Raw genomic sequence first — 18,699 nt, forward strand, 5'->3', positions numbered from 1 at the left:
CTTAGAAGCATAGATAGTGGGAACTGTATTTTAAAGGATGATCAGGGTTTAGCAGACAGAGAAGAAAATAAAAGATATTCCAGGTAGAGGATAAAACCAAATTGTAAATCATTCTTTTACTTAAATTATTCCTCTAAAACACATCATGAACCATCTCTGCTAATAAGGGAGAATAATTATGTGTTTTATAGTTATATAATAGAAAGATCCTACTGTACATAAAAATTGGCTATAACAGGTAGCAATATAATTGTTCTGTTTTTGTGATATAAAGGAAAAATTATTATGCCATTTTTTTCTCAACTCATTTTCCCCATTTTTAAATTCCTAGAATTTATAGACGGCATCTATCTTTGCAAAAAATTATCTCTGAGAATTTCTACTTTTAAAGAAATATCTTAATGACAAATTTAAAGCAGTCAAAAATTGATATTTAATGAATTCTGATCATTTTAGAAGAATGGTTAAAAAGAGACGACACCTGAGAGGAAGAATGAAAGTTATAAGAATTTACAGTCAATGGCAGAAGTGATCTCCAATATAAAGAAAAACAAGTAGGAGAGAGGGTACAAAGGAAGACAGAGAAAGACACAGGGAGAGAATGAAGGAAAAGGGGGGTGGCTAGAGAGAGCTGGAGTAGCTATGTGGGCTGATACTGGAAAGAATTTAAGAGACTTAAATTGAAAAAACCTGGAAGAATGGAAGACCTATGGGCTAAGGGACATTTGAGGAATAAAGGAAAGGGACTTTTAAAAGATGGTATGGAAATGTAAGAAAATCAGATTAAAGTATGTTCTTATTGCCTATGATGTGTACAAATTCAGGGAGAAAAGTATATCTTTAAAGTCTGAATATAGTTTATATATTTTAGTATTCCAAAAGTGTCATCGTGGTGAGAGGCACTTTTAAAGTGGAGGTACAACAATATTTTTTAGTGCTCTCTTTTCCTCTCCCTCTCTCCCATGTGTGTATGTGTCCTTCATTCAGTTCCAGGCTGATTGCTTGTCACATCCCACTTGGATCTTGATGTGTAGCTGAGTCTTAGTTAAGATTTAGTTCCTACCCAAATAATTTATGATGAAGCTTAAATACCAACTAAGACATGTGAAATTTTGATTGAAGATTCAGGTAAAGTGAGATTGAAATTTCTGGCTAACATATCTGGTTGGTTCAACACACCAATCTGGAAGCTCCTACATTGTTTTCAGTTACAGATTTCCCTTCTCTTTTCATTTCTTTTATTATTTTGTAAATAAGATGTGGTCATTTTAGAGAACAAAATAGAATATTTTGTTTAGGTTGAGGTGCTTTTCTCAGTACACACATTTAAAAAATACAACCATGATCAATATACTGTTCATATGTAATGTTTTAATTAAATAATAGTATATCGTATGTACCCTATATTCTACCATTTAAATACATTTAATTTTATAAGGTATTTTAATATTGTTATGACATACAACAATTTGGATTCACCAAAATTTACTAAACCAATATTATTGTTAAGCATTATTCTGTAAATATTTGTATTCTCATAAGTAATGCCACAATTAACATCATTTTAACTAAATATTTATGCATATCTTTATTTTATTCCCAGAAAAAAATGTTTCTGTATGAATTTCTGAGGCCAAGGTTATGCACAGCTTAATGCACTTGATTCATGTTCTCAAACTTCCCTCTAGAAAAGTTATATGCATTTAAAAATCCCATAGGCAGTGTTTGAAGGTAACTATCTTTACACTTGATTGCAATCTTTGAATAAATGTATTTTAAATTCTTGATCTGCAACATTTACATTGGAAGTTGTGAATAATTGCTTAAGTATCCAACCACACATTTGCTGGCTTGAATAATTGTGCCAACACTCTGCCTTCGTACTGGGGAAAATAGTGCTATATTTTTCCATTTGTTAATATTTTATAAGGTTGAGTGAGATTATCCCAAAACATGCAAGAGCATTTCTTAGAAAATACAAGAGTTTCAGGATAAAGCATGGCTACCTCAGTGGGTCATACTGATTTACTCTAAGCCAGAGGGTAGGGTACTAGTTGTTCTATTGCATATCTGAGGAACAAAATTTGGTATGTTAGTAAAGGACACTCAAATTCTCCAAAGTATTTTTCACATAATAATGAGTTCTATTCGTTAATTCAAATTTATTTTGATATGTTAATGTTTTCACAAGTAATTATTTTTAATTTCCAAGGAAGTAATAAATTCATGAAGCTAAAGCTAATTCCTCTAATTTTCTTTTGAATTAATTTTTCTTTTTCTGAAATATTCTAATAGAAATGAGCATTTTATTTATTTTACAATTTTAAGATATAGATAGAAAGTTTGTAAATTAAATATATTTCACATAATAGAAACTTTTCTTAGAGAAGAAATTATTTCATCAAGATTGCAAAAGAGATAATCTTTCACAAAAATTAATAATGTATAGATCATTGAGCTAGTTGTTTGTGATAATTGCTTGGAAAATGCAAAGATTACATGGTCAATTTAATGAGACATTATAAAACATGTGAGCAAAAAAAAAAATAGAGGATTAAACATTAATAAAATAGTATGTGTTACAGCCCATCCCTGCTCATGCACACATTCTCCAAACTGTTCTTCCCTTGTCTGTCATATAGGATTATGATGATTTTCATGGCAATATTTTCCTTGAATAAGAGAGTGATGGGATGGAAGGAGGGTGAACTAATAATAGGCATGGTTTGTCCTTTGAGTAATAACTCTGACCCCAGCCTGCAGGGCCTTTCACTATTTGTGGCACTGCCTTTAATCTTGACAGTAAAAAAGACCTGCACCACCTCTCTCATTTTTAGAATGCTGCTACTTAAACTTTATTAATTTCTGTCATCTCCAAAGTTGGCAGGGATCTTGTCAACTTTTCTATTACACTATTTCATGATTTTAATGTTTAATATGAAATAACAGCAATTAAGACAAAAGTGGAAACCTATACAACTATTCACTAATTAAATTTAGACTACTCCAGAACTTTATTTGTTTTACTCACATAACAGTTTAACATTTGTTCATTTGAGGGAGATACACAGGAAATAACCCATTGGTAAAGACACTCACATTTCTTATTTATTCATCAGTTCATACTGTCACACATGCCCCTCTAGAGCTCTCAATCATAACTGATCTAAACTTGCCAATATAATACTACCTGTCATTTGAAATGTAGATGTCTAAGGTTTCCTTTTTCTTTGTAACTATGCCCAAATGCAAACTTTCACTTGAGTAATAAAACTTTATTTCCATATCATGGTCTATTGGAAATGAAACTCTATGAGTCATATGGAGCAGACCTCTAAAATGGGAAGACAAATAATGTTGGATGTAAAAATGCTGTGTATTAAGTGGACACTAATATATAAAATGTCAATTTTAAGTGGAAACGTTGTGTTCTCTAGAGTTAGAAAAATGTCAAGGAAACAAATATATGTCAACTTGCATCAAACAACTTATTTTTTGATTAAATGGTTAAATCTGAGGATTCCTTTAGAATACTGTATTTTGATTTTTTGTATTTTAATGAAAACCTAACATGAATGCTGTTTCTACCACTACTACATCTCCCCTTCACACCTCTTCTCCTCATAAACTTGCAGGAGACAATTATTCAAGTCAATTGACAGGACAGCTACAAATGACTTAACTCTAGATTGAATGACATTTTTTTCTTATTAACAGAATTATATGTATTTCTATCCAGAGGTGAATTTACAAATTAGTCACAAGTAAATTTGGAGAGAGAATTATTGGATAGTAATGTTTAGTGACTTACCAAGAAAATAACTATATATTATTTTTGCAATCTATAAATTTAGATCAGTGGGTTCCAATCAAGATGGCAGAGTAGAAGGATGCAGAAGTCACCTCCTCCCACAAATATCGAAAATATATCTACAAATGGAACAATTCTCATAGAACACCTACTGAACACTAGCTGAAGACCTTAAACACCTGAAAGGAAAAGCAAGATCTCCATGTAACCAGGTAGGATAAAAGGAAAAAAAAAATGAGGAAGCAGGATGGGACCTGAACCTCTGGGAGGAAGCTGAAAAAGAGGAAATGTTCTCACACCCTGGGAAGGTTCCTCACCATCAGGGAGGTCAGTCAGGAAAGAAGGGGCGCTTCAGAGGCTCAAGGGAGAGAGCAAAAATCGGTTGTGGCAGGCAGAACAGAGAGAGGCCTACACAGACTGTCATGCCATCACACTGCTTTCCATCCTGAGACGTGTGTCTGCTTGTATCTGCAGGGGCTGGGTGCTGGAACTCGGGGTTTAGAGGACAGACCTAGGGACTGATGTTGGCTGCACAGAGACAGCCTGAAGGGGATGAAGTGTGGTACGGCCACAGCCAGGGGTGTTTTCATAAGAAGCCTGGGCCCACCACAGAAGCAAAGTGCCATTGTTAAGTGGCGCATGAAGGGAAGCGAGAGGCCACCACTGCAGGCTCTTTCTCCATACATCAACCCCTGTCTCCATGAGTTCAGGAGAGCATGCCCCAGCTACCCATTCCTGTGACCTTCCTTGACCAAGCCACCACCTTGGTGGGCTCTTGCTTCCCAGCCACCACCTCAGGGGCTCCTACCTCTGTAGGCTGTCATGCTCAGCTACCACTGCCTCAAGGGCTCCCAACTCAGTGGGCTTCCACACCAACTGCCTCCTCGACAGGCTCTGGGAGCAGATGCCAGCTGATTGCCCTCACAGAAGCAGGACTGAAACAATGGCTGAGCTCCAGGGGCTGCATGATTTAGTAAGCAGGGCTGAAATCTCTCTCCACGGCTGCACAAGCCACTGATTTACACATGTGCCACCGGTTTTGTAAATTCAACACCTGCAGGACATCCAAATAGATAATGGGTGCTCCTACAGCTGGCACAGGTCTGGCCTTAGCAACTGGACTTTGTGGGCAAGTGCACATCAGGGCTGGATCGGGTCAGGGACTGAGCTGCCACCATAGCTCCAACAGTGGGTCCAGGCACACAACTACTGGAGTCATGGGGCCTGACTTCAGTGGACTTGTGCTGGTGGCCTTGTGAAAACAACACCTGAGTTACACCAGGGCTAATTGCCAGCATCACCACTGCTGAGGCAGGGCCAAGGACAGTACCAGCAACAGTGTACTTTGTGGGCCCACACAATGGGTGAAAGGTGACATCACAGAGCACACTCAATGGTGAACCTCTCTGGCAGAGGAATACTCAGTCACTCCTCTCCCAGTGAGAGTGATCCAATCCCATCTACCTCACACCGCAGCTCAGAAATGAACTTGGGTTCTTCTACTCCAATATCTAAGGAGAAGACCCTGCCTCTTACAGGGCAGTGACAACCACAGAGCAAAGAGGAGGCCCCACTCAATATCCAGTGCAGGTTCTGGTCACCACAACACCACTCACATCTTATATCAAGGGGATAACAGCCAGCATACACCAAGGAAAGATGCAGCAGACATCCACACTAGAAACAACCCTCACACCAAAAAATATTAAACCCACACAGGCTACACAGGACGTTCCCACATAAAAATAGCCCTCCAAGACTCCAGAGTTCTCCTAAACTCATAAAGCAAGAGAAATATAAATAAAATAAAGAAGCAAAGGAACCACTCCCAATAAAAGGATCAAGAGAATTCCCCTGAAAGAACAAACAATGAAATAGACCTCTTCAGTCTAGCAGTTGAAAAAGGAGATAATGAAAACACTAAAGGAAATAAAAAGGACTATTGGTAGAAATGCAGATTACTGTAAAAAGTACTAGAAACTATAATAAGCATCAAAGAAAATTAGAAAATTTATTTGCTGATATGAAACCTGAGCTAAAGGCAATGAATGGCAAAATGAATAATGCAGAAGAATTAATAAGTGATGTGGACAATAGAATAATGGAAATTTCCTAATCAGAACAGCAGACTGAAAGCCAAATAAAAACAAAAAGTGGAAGCAATATAAGAAACCTATGGGATAATATAAAGCAGGCCAATCTACACATAATAGGGATTCCAGAAGGAGAAGAAAGAGAAAAGGGGATTGACCATGTATTTGAAGAAATTATGGCTGAAAGCTTCCCAAACCTAAAGAAGGAAACAGATATCCAGGTACAGGAAACACAAAGGGTCCCAAACAGGATAAACTCAAACAGACCTACACAATGACATATTATAATAAAAATGGCAAAATTTAAAGATAAAGTGAGGATTCTAAAGGCAGCAAGGGAAAAGCAAAGAGTTAATTACAAGGGAACACCCATATGTCTATCAGCTGATTTCTCTACAGAAATGTTGCAAACCAGAAGGGAGTGGCAAGATATATTCAAAGTCCTGAAAGGGAAAAATATGCAACCTAGGATACTCTATCCAGCAAGATTATTTAGAATAGAAGGAGAGAAAAAGAATTTCTCAGACAAGAAAAAACTAAAAGAATACAGCAATACTAAACCTATCCTCAAGGAAATATTGAAAAGCCTTCTCCAAATAGAAAAGAAGTAATAATCTATAGGAAAGAGAAAATTACAATTAGAAAGTAAATCACTTAAATAAACCAGTATACAGATTTTAAAAAAATTAAGAAATTTCTATGAAAGCAATGATAGTCACAATGAACAGCAAAAGGCTGAACATGAAGATGTGAAAGGGGACATCAAAATCATAAAATGTGGGGGAGAAGAATAAGAAAATGCAGATTTTTTCTAGAATGTATAAGAGCCTACATGATTACCAGTCTTAGCCAAGTAGATACAGAAAGTGGTTAATGTACTTGAGAAGCAGGGTAACCACAAATCAAAAACAGACAATAGATTCACAAAAACCAAAAGAAGAGAACATAAACATAGTACAAAAGAAAATCATAAAAATCACAAAAGGAAAAACAAAAAGAAAAAGAAAGGGACAAAGAGGAAATATAAAATTAATGAGAAAACAGAGTTTAAAATGGCAATAAATACATATCTATTGACAATTACCTTAAATGCCAATGGACTAAATGCTCCAATCAAAAGATGTAGAGTGGCAGACTGGACTAAAAAAAAAAAAGAGCCTACAACATACTGCCTACAAGAGACCCGCCTTAAGGCAAAGGACACACATAGATTTAAAGGGAGGGGATGAAAAGATATTTCATGCAATCTAAATGAAAAGAAAGTGGGAGCTGCAATACTCATATCAAACAAAATAGACTTTAAAACAAAGGCTATAAAGAAAGATAAAGAAGGACACAATATAATGACAAAAGGATCAATACAAGGAGAGCCTATTGAACTCATCAACATATATGCACCCAATATAGGTACACCTTAATACATAAAACAAATACTAACAGACATAAAGGGAGAAATTGATGGGAATACAATAATAGTAGGAGACACATCAATGGACAGATCTTTGAGACAGAAAATCAATGACAACAGAAATCCTAAATGACACAATAGAACAGTTGACTTAATTGATATTTTCAGGACTTATACAAAAGTAGCAAAATACACATTGTTTTCAAGCATACATGGAATATTCTCTCGGATTGATCACATACTAGGGCACAAAACAAGGCTCAAAATATTTAAGAGTATAGAAATTATCTCAAGCATCTTTTCTGACCACAATGGCATGAAGCTAGAAATCAACCACAGAAAAAGAAACTAGAAAAAAACAATTACATGGAGACTAAACAACATGCTATTAAAAACCAATGGGTCAACAATGAAGTCAAAGAAGAAATTTAAAACTGCCTTGAGGCAAATGACAGCCATAAAAATCTATGGGATTCAGCAAAAACAGTTTTTAGAGGGAAGTTCATAGCAATACCACCTTGTCTAAGAAACAAGAAATATCTCAAGTAAACAACATAAAATAATCAGAATAAGAAGAACAAACAAAATCTAAAGCCAGCAGGAGGAAGGAGATAATAAAGATAAGAGAGGAAATAAATAAATTAGAGACTAAAAAACAATAGAAAAAAGTCAATAAAAACAAGAGCTGGTTCTTTGAAAGAGAAACTATAATTGGCAAACCTATGGCCAGGCTCACCAAGAAGAAAAGAGAGAAGACCCAAATAAACAAAATAAGAAAAAAAAAGATAAGAAATCATAACTGATACCACAGAAATACATAAAAACATAACAGAATCTCCAAACAATTATATGTTAACAAATTTGACAACCTAGAAGAAATGGACAACTTTCTATGAACATACAGCTCACCAAAACTGAATCAAGAAGAAATGGATAACTTGAACAAACTGATCACTAGAAGTGGAATAGAATCTGTAATAAGAAAACTCCCTACAAACAAAAGCCTAGGGCCGGATGGCTTCATAGGTAAATTCTAGTAAACATACAAGGAAGAAGTTATACCGATCTTTCTCAAACTCTTCCATAAAATTGAGGAAGGAACACTCTGAAAGACAGTCTATGAAGCTACCATCACCCTGATACTAAAACCAGACAAAGACATTACCAAAAAGAAAATTATAGTCCAATGTCTTTGATGAATATAGGCACAAAAATTATCAACAAAATATTAGCAAACTGAGTGCAACAACATATAAAAAAGAACACATAAAAAAATCCCCACAACCAAGTGGATTCATCCTAGGGTCACAAGGATGGTTCAACATACAGAAATCAGTCAATGTGATACAACACATCAACAAAGGAAAAGACAAAAAACACATGATCACCTCAATAGATGCGGAAAAAGCATTTGATAAAATTCAGCATCGATTTATGATAAAATCTCTTACCAAAGTGAGTAGAGAGGGAACACATCTCAACATAATAAAAGCTATTTATGACAAACCCACAGCCAATATACTATATACCTAACAGTGAAAAGCTGAAAGCCTTCCCACTAAAATCTGGAAAAAGACAAGGATACTCACTCCCTCCACTTCTCTTCAACATAGTATTGGAAGTCCTAGCCACAGCAACAAACAAGAAAAGTAAATTAAAGGTATTCAAATTGGTAGGGAAGAGATTAAATTGTCATTATATGCAGATGACATAATACTATATATAGAAAACCCTAAAGACTCCACACAAAAACTATTGAAATTGATAAACAAATTCAGCAAGGTAGAAGGATACAAGATTAACATACAGAAATCAGTTGCATTTCTTTACACTCACAATGAAATATCAGAAAGGAAATGAAAACATACAATCCTTTTTAAAATAACATCAAAAAAATAAAATACTTAAGAATAAACCTCACCAAGGAGGTGAAAGACTTATATGTTAGAACTATAAAAGATTAATAAAGGAAATTGAAGATGATTCAAAGAAATAAAAAGTTATCCCATGCTCTTGGATTGGAAAAATTAATATTTTTAAAATGGCAATACTACCCAAAGCAATCTACAGATTTAATGTGATCCCTATCAAATTACCCATAACATTTTTCAGAGAACTAGAACAAATCATACTAAAATTTATATGGAACCATAAAAGACCCAGAATTGCCAAATCAATCCTTAGGAAAAAGAACAAAATAGGAAGCATAAACCTCCCAAACTTCAAACAATACTACAAAGCTACAGTAATCAAAACAACCTGGTGTTGGCACAAAAACAGACATATGGATCAATGTAACAGAATAGAGAGCCCAGAAATAAACTCACACACTTATGGACAACTAATCTTTAATAAATAAGGCAGGAGTATACAATGGGGAAAAGATAATCTCTTCAGCAAGTGGTGCTGAGAAAGCTGGACAGCTGCATGTAAATCAATGAAGTTAGAACACACCCTCACACCATGCACAAAAATAAACTCAAAATGGCTTAAAGACTTAAATATAAGATGTGACACCATAAAACTTCTAGAAGAGAACATAGGCAAAGCATTCTCTGACATAAATCATATCAATGTCAGTATCCCAAAGCAATAGAAATAAAAGTAAAAATAAACAAATGGAAGGTAATCAAACGTATAAGCTTTTGCACAGCAAAGGAAACTGTAAACAAAACGAAAATATTTGCAAATGATGCAACCAACACGGGCTTAATTTCCAAAATATACAAACACTTCATACAACTCAATAACAAGAACAACAAAAAAGACCCAAGTGAAAAGTGGGCAGAAGAGTTAAATAGACATTTCTCCAAAGAAGACATACAGATGGCCAATAGACACAAGAAAAGATGCTCATCATCACTAAATATTAGAGAAATGCAAATCAAAACTACAATGAGGTACCACCTCACATCAGTCAGAGTGGCCATCATTAAAATGTCTACAAATAATAAATGTAGGAGAGGGTGTGGAGAAAACAAAACCCTCTTACACTGTTGGTAGGAATGTAAATTGATGCAGCCATTATGGAAAACAGTAAGGAGATTCCTCAAACAACTATGAATAGTGTTGCCATTTGATCCAGCAATCCCACTCCTGGGCATATACCTAGACAAAACTATAATTCAAAAAGATACATGCACCCCTATCTTCATAGCAGCACTATTTACAGTAGCCAAAACATGGAAACAACCTACATGTCCATTGACAGATGAATGGATAAAGAATATGTATATATATAATGGAATATTACTCAGCCATAAATAAGAATGAAATAATGTCATTTATAACAACATGGATGGGCCTAGAGATTATCATACTAAGTGAAGTAAGTCAGAAAGAGAAAGACAAATACCATATATCACTTATATGTGGATTCTAAAGTATGACACAATTGAACATATATACGAAACAGAAACAGATCCAGAGACATAGAGAACAGACTCATAGTTGCCAAGGGGGTGGGGATGTGGGGCAGGGAACGATTGGGAGTTTGGGGTTAGCAGATGCAAACTATTATATGTAGGATGGATAAACAACAAGTTCCTACTGTATAGCATAGGGGACTATATTTAATGTCCTGTGATAAACAATAATGGAAAAGAATATGAAAAAGAATATATATATGTATACCCGAGTCACTTTGCTGTACAGCAGAAATATACACAACATAGTAAATCAAATATACTTCATTTAAATTTAAGAAAGAAATAAAAATAAAAATTTACATCATATTTGGATAGAAAACCCTTGGCTTCCAATTTGCAATGGAGACCACCATCATCTGACAAACCTATATTTGATGTCATTAACATTAACATAACAGAAAATATTAATTAGCATTTTAACATTTTTTCCCAAATTTTCCAATAATACTGTAGACATGTGTCCAAAAAATAAAGAACAAAAAAGATTAAAGATTTAATTAAATACCTGGTAAAATATCTCAAAATATATCTAGGTAGCAATATTACTATTGGAGCAAATTCAGTATTTTATGTGACTGCTGGAGTCACATACATATATAGATTTGTCATTCTCTTCTGTGCATATTATAAATATGTTATTATACACTTTGGATTAATCCAGAAACGTGAAAAGTGACAGACGTTTCTCCAATAAATTTAGTCATAAAATAACTAAAACTTCACAACTGCCCACAATACACTGTTCTAAAACTATGATCAGAATTTAGAAGGTACTTCCTGTCTGGTTGAAATTGTTTGTAAAAAAGAGATTGCTGAAACCATAAATCTAAGCACTTGTTCTGAAACTTGCATAAATTGTGCATTTAAAAATTACAGATTGGAGATTTTAAGATCCTATGCAGTTTTAAAGCATAAAATCGTTTGAAAGTGTGATATGAAGCAATATAATATCAGGACATCTTTTTCTGGGAAGAGAAGAATTTAATATTTTGATGATATTTCCCAAATTTGTAGTTAAACTATATGTACTAAAAACGTGATATATTTCTTCAAATGCAATAATGCTTATCAATTGAATTTTTTCTTTCTCTCTGATTTTTTTTCAGGTCTATGATATTGTCTTCATTTTTACATCCTCTAGTTTTTTTGTTTTTCTTTTAATTTTTATTGGAGTAGAGTTGCTTTTCAATGTTGTGTCAGTTTCTGCTATACAGCAAAGTGAATCAGTTATACATATACATACTTCCACTCTTTTCTAGATTTCCTATATCCTCTAGTTTTAATGAGAGTAGAATAATGAAATTTTGATTTTAATAAGAATCACTTTTTCTTTATTTTACAGAAGTGATTTAACTATTAAATTAATTGTAAAATATATGTCATATCTGGATAATATTTACTATTGCAAAAATGGTGCAGTAAAGAGTTTAACTGAAATAAGTTGGTTGATTTGTAATAATAGGCATTTAATGCTGACAGAAAAAAGTACATCAACCTAATATTTGCTGTTCAGTAATTTTATAAAGAGGTTAACCTAATATGAACATAGAAAACATGTCGAAGAAATTAAACAACAAAAAGAATATACAGGCATCACAGTAAAGGCCCTCCTATTGAAAATGTGACTAGTCTAAATTCAACGTTATACATATGGAAAACACACAGCAATTTCAAATAACTTTGAAAGCAAAAAGTAACAAAAAATTTAACATCTAATCACTTGAATGGAACAGAACTGTCTCTTTTTGCCTATTACCCTTGAGAATTTTTTTCTTCATTATACAATATTGTAGGCTGGTCATATTGAATAACAATGAGAAATTTTAGAAATGCAAGCTGAAATGAATAATTTGGACTACTAGAAAGCTTAAAAGAAGAATTGGACTATACATATTTTGTCATATGGTTCCTGATTTCCAAATAAGTCCCCACACTTTGTTAAATACTCAGGAGGAGAAATAAAACATATATATTTAGTACATTTTATCAAATTACAAATAATGTCACTTGATAGCAATAATTTTACAATAAGTGTTAGGGAATTACCTTTAGCCTAAAACCATCTGAAATCATTATTATGCATAAATCTCAACTTTTTTACTTTAATTAATTTCTGAAATAAAATAATTTGGGGATAGATTTTCTTTTTCTGTATAAAAGAAGAAAGAAAGAAAGAAGCAGATGGACATTACTTTGTATTGCATTTAAAGTAAAAGAATACTGGAGAATGGCAAAGAGACAGTCTAAAATAGAACTCAGTTGAGATCTGATGTCCATTTTGGGGAAGATGAAGGCAAATAAGGATGATTTGAAGAAAAAGCAGCTAGGAAAATGGGAAAGGAATAAAATAAAAGATATGTTTTCAAGCAATTTATCACTTTGAGCAACTGGAACATAATTCTACTGGAGTTTGTTGGAAGAAGTTAGTTGTAGATCTACACAGAAGAGCTTTGTTTTCTGAACAATTAATCAGGTAAGACATGTATAACAACTTTTGCCAGTCATTGGCTGAAGACCACTTGAAGGGATTCTTAATTCTCTGACAATTCTGGCCAGCCAGGCATGCAGTTGAGTGGGCTCCATCAAGAAAACTGAATACTGATATACGGAATTTGACCAAATAAGTATGAAATAGTAAAGACCAATGGAATAAGGATAGACCAGCAACAGCATCTACTACAGTGATATGGAATCCAGAAATATAAAAACAAATTAAAAAAGGAAAAGGGCAACATATGCTATTCTAGAAAATCTCAAGACTAGTACTACCTTTTAATTTTATTAGCTGAATATATCACCCTTCCCTTGAACAAGACAGGATGAATCATTAGAGAATACAACTGTATTCAAATGCAACACCTTGCAGTGGATTTCTGTAGTAGATTATTTCTATTAATGAACATATTTTATTTCCAAAAATAAAATATACATGGAACAACTTACCTATTTTTATTCTTACCTACCTTTTAATTTAAGATTATAAAAACTAACATGCATAATTGTCAACTAATTGGAAGGTGTCTCTGCTAGATATAAATTATTGAGCCAACACACACAACACATAAACACAGAATTTGTGGAAACTTGCAATAAAACACTTTTGCTGTGAAGTTATTTTAATAGAAAAAAAATGGCAGAGTGAGGAAACTTGTGTGCTTGATGTTGACAAAATATTAAAACAAAAAACATTTTATATCCACAAAAATCAAACAGACTTTTCTAAAAATTAAGATAAAGTTTTGAAGTTTTCATGGAAGAAAGGAGAATCAGTTGTATTTATCAGGAGAACTGAAGCTGTATTTTATTTTATTAATTTATTTTTTAAACATTTTTTTGGAGTATAATTACTTTACAATGGTGTTTTACATTCTGCTGTATAACAAAGTGAATCAGCTATATATATATACATACATCCCCATATCTCCTCCCTCTTGCGTCTCCCTCCCACCCTCCCTATCCCACCCCTCTAGGTGGTCACAAAGCACGAGCTGATCTCCCTGGACTATGCGGCTGCTTCCCACTAGCTATCTATTTTACATTTGGTAGTGGATATATGTCCATGCCACTCTCTCACTTTGTCACAGCTTACCCTTCCCCCTCCGTGTATCCTCAAGCCTATTCTCTACTTCTGCATCTTTATTCCTGTACTGCCCCTAGGTTCTTCATAACCATTTTTTTAGATTCCATATATATGTGTTAGCATACAGTATTTGTTTTTCTCTTTCTGACTAACTTCACTCTGTATGACAGACTCTAGGTCCATCCACCTCACTACAAATAACTCAATTTCATTTCTTTTTATGGCTGAGTAATATTTCATTGTACATATGTGCCACATCTTCTTTATCCATTCATCTGTTGATCAACACTTAGGTTGCTTCCATGTCCTGGCTATTGTAAATAGTGCTGCAATGAACATTGTGGTACATGACTCTTTTTGAATTATGGTTTTCTCAGGGTATAAGCCCAATAGTGGGATTGCTGGGTCATAGAGTGTTCTATTTTTAGTTTTTTAAGGAACCTCCATACTTTTCTCTATAGTGGCTGTATCAAATTACATTCCCACCTACAGTGCAAGAGGATTCCCTTTGGTCTACACCCTCTCCAGCATTTATTGTTTGTAAATTTTTTGATGATGGCCATTCTGACCAGTGTGAGGTGATACCACATTGTAGTTTTGATTTGCATTTCTCTAATAATTAGTGATGTTGAGTATCTTTCCATATGCCTTTTGGCCAACTGTATATATCTTTGGAGAAATTTCTATTTAGGTCTTCAGCCCATTTTTTTTTCTTTTTTTAACATCTTTATTGGAGTATAGTTGCTTTACAATGTTGTGTTAGTTTCTGGTACATTACAAAGTGAATCAGCTATATGTATACGTATATCCCCATATCCCCTCCCTCTTTTGCCTCACTCCCACCCTCCCTTACTGAAGGATAAGGGAGCACCACTTATTGAAGAGGCTGTCTTTTCTCCATTGTATATTCTTGCCTCCTTTATCAAAAATAAGGTGACCATAGGTGCATGGGTTTATCTCTGGGCTTTTTTTTTTTTTTCTTTTTTTGCGGTATGCAGGCCTCTCACTGTTGTGGCATCTCCCATTGTGGAGCACAGGCTCCGGACGCACAGGCCCAGCGGCCATGGCTCACAGGCCCAGCCACTCCATGGCATGTGGGATCTTCCTGGACCGGGGCACAAACCCTTGTCCCCTGCATCGGCAGGCAGACTCTCAACCACTGTGCCACCAGGGAAGCCCTATCTCTGGGCTTTATATCCTGTTCCATTGATCTATATTTCTGTTTTTGTGCCAGTACCATACTGTCTTGATTACTGAAGCTTTGTAGTGTAATCTGAAGCCAGGGAGCCTGATTCCTCCAGCTCCTTTTTTTTTTTTCAAATTACTTTGTCTATTCAGGGTCTTTTATGGTTCCACACAAATTGTGAATTTTTTTGTTTTAGTTCTGTGAAAAAATGCCATTGGTAGTTTGATAGGGAGTGCATTGAATTTGTTTATTGTGAAGCTGTATTTTAGTAATACATCCTAATGTATATGATCACATAGGCTTTTATAAAGTGAGTGCTGAAGAAAATATGGTGTTCTCAGTAATAATTTTATTTGAAGTATTGAAGTTGAGTGTATAAGCCCATTTATCATAAGAACTTTTGATAAAAATTCAGGGGATAATTAAATTGCAACTGAGTGAACAGACTAATTGGTAAGGGAATAAAGACTGTGCTGAAGTATCTATGAGAATTTATCCATTTATGCCTCTTTGTCATACATATATATGGCATAAATGGATAAATATCATAAATAAGTATACAGCAACATAAAAGCCATTTCTTCCTTTTCTTCCTTTCTGGTTTACTAATGATGACAGTTGAAATCTCATATGTTTTTATATTCTAACTAATTGTTTGCATTATTGTTTGCATTTCTCAAACTGAAACTGTCTACTACAGCCAAATGATTTTTCATAGTTTGGGAAAGTCTTATGTTCTTTCACACATTAAAGTCTTCACACTTACTTTCTTTCTGTCTTGGAAAATATCTTTACTCTCTTCTACCCACAACATCAGGTCTCTGCTTAAATTCATTTTTCTAATAATTCACATCAAATTCATTTCTTCTAATAAAATCAATTCCCTTTTAATTAATACTGTTTACAATGATTATTTAATTACATATAATTATTTGACTAATGATAATTACTATTGTTAAACTCTAAGCTACAAGGTTGAGGAGCTGTTTGTTTTTTATTTCGATTCTCTAGCTATCTCAATAATCTAGCACACAATAGGGATTCACTTATTATGTAGTAGTTGATTAACTAACTAAATTGTTTTTATTGATGTTTGTAATTAAAGCCATTTGTTTATAGTTCTTCAACAGATGAATGCATAAAATTTTATCTATATAATTGAATATCAGCCATGAGAAAGAAGGAAATCCTGTCATTTGCAGCATTATGGATGAAGCTTGAGGACATTATGCTAAGTGAAATAAGTGAGACAGAAAAAGACAAATATATTGCTTATATGTGTAATCTAAAAAAGCCAAACTCAGAAACAAAGTAGAATGGTGGTTGCCAGGGATTAGGGAGTAGAGTAGAGGCAATGAGGAGATGTTGGTCAAAGGGTACAAACATCCAGTTAAAAGAGTAATAAGTTCTGGGGATCTAATTACAGCATGGTGATCATTGTTAATACTATATTATATACTTGAATGCTGCTAAGAGTGTAGATCTTTAGTGTTCTCAGCACAAAAAGAAATAGCAATTATGTGATGAGATGAGAGTGTTAATGATAAATATTTTGCATATATAAATGCATCAAATTGACATATTGTATGCCCACCTTAAACTTAAACAATGTAGTACATCAATTATGTCTCAATAAAGCTGGAAAAATAAGAAATATTTAAAAATAAAAAGAATAAAATAAACATTTAGTCGAATTGGTACTTTAGTAAAAATAACATAAAGTGTAAGGAATATTTTTCTTGGATAGAAGGTGATTCCATCTATTTGTATAAGAAGGTAACCTTCATATAAAGTTAGGATTATCTTCACAGAGGAGTTTAAATTCTCCTCCACCTTTTCACATCATAGACTGAGGAAATATAAATAACATTTTTATTTAAATTTTTTTTCTCAGTAACAATTATGTCTATATGTCTGCTCTCAAGATTATTCTTCAAAGTGTTTTTAATAGAATAAAATCCTTACAATATGACATAGTACAATGAGAAGAAATGCTACATGACTAACAAATGAAGGAGACTTAAAACAGAAGTTACTTCCTTTCCTTCAGTAACAAATTCAAAGAAATATAAGAAAAATTATTCCCCCTTGTTATCAAAAATAGAAAATTTTTGTTTAGAATAGTGAGAAACCAAGCAATGTGTATTGCTTTTGTTTAAGGAAGAATGATGTTAACAATCATGGAAATCAGGTAAGCCTTGCATCAAATCAAAATGTGAAATAACATGACATTTTTCTGCCCCTGGTACTAAAATATAAATTGCTTTATTTATAGCTTTAAGCTATCTTAATTGTCATTTTTAATACTTGTTCATGTTAGTAATATCCCATAGAATGAATGCTACCAAACTTAAATATGAGGATTTTATCTGAGTTGGAATTTCATTATAGTTACAAACTTTTATGTTATAAAATAAGGTATCAATGCTGAATATGATATTTTTATATTCTTTATTTGAAAACGATTAAAAACTTTGATTTGCTTGATGAAGTTCTGGAGCCTCTCTTTCACAATATATTCTTTGAACACACTATGAACAACAATAAGCATGATTGATACTATTTTAATTTCAATAATTATTAAATAATTATTAGTGTCTAGGTTTATATTATTAAAAATCAGTTGGAAGTAAGCATATCATGAATCCTCTTTTAAGGAATATTCATAAAAATGAGCACTAAAGGTAAAAGTGAAAAAGTTAAAGTGGGCTCATTTTCTAATTTTATCAACATTAATTATTTTCCTTCAGTCACTCTGGATCTTTCTTGTCATGTCTTCATAATATAGAAATATCATCCAATTCAATAATTGCAGAGACTCTTTTATTTTTATCTCTTGCTTCAAAACTGCTTCCTATCTTCTAATTTACTATTAATTTATTTTAGATTGAAGACTTCTTTCACCATTGGCTCATTTCTATTATTTCTATTTTATTCATTTAGTTTGACTGTCAACAGAGAAAAAAGTAATTAAATTAGTTTTGATGATTCACAGTTATGTCAGTATGCACATGGCTCATTAAAATTCATATATATTAAATAGTAATTTAGATAGATAATACCAAACTGCCCTGCAAAATGTTTGTACAAATCCATCATCAGACACTTCCTATTTTTTCTAGTAATGAGAAGTAAGAAATTTATCATATCCTTTAGAACTGGGCATAAGTAAAAAGTGTTTTGAGGGAGGAAA

Source organism: Grampus griseus (genome assembly GCF_964374135.1).
Source record: "Grampus griseus genome assembly, chromosome: 18".
Classification (NCBI taxonomy): Eukaryota; Metazoa; Chordata; class Mammalia; order Artiodactyla; family Delphinidae; genus Grampus; species Grampus griseus.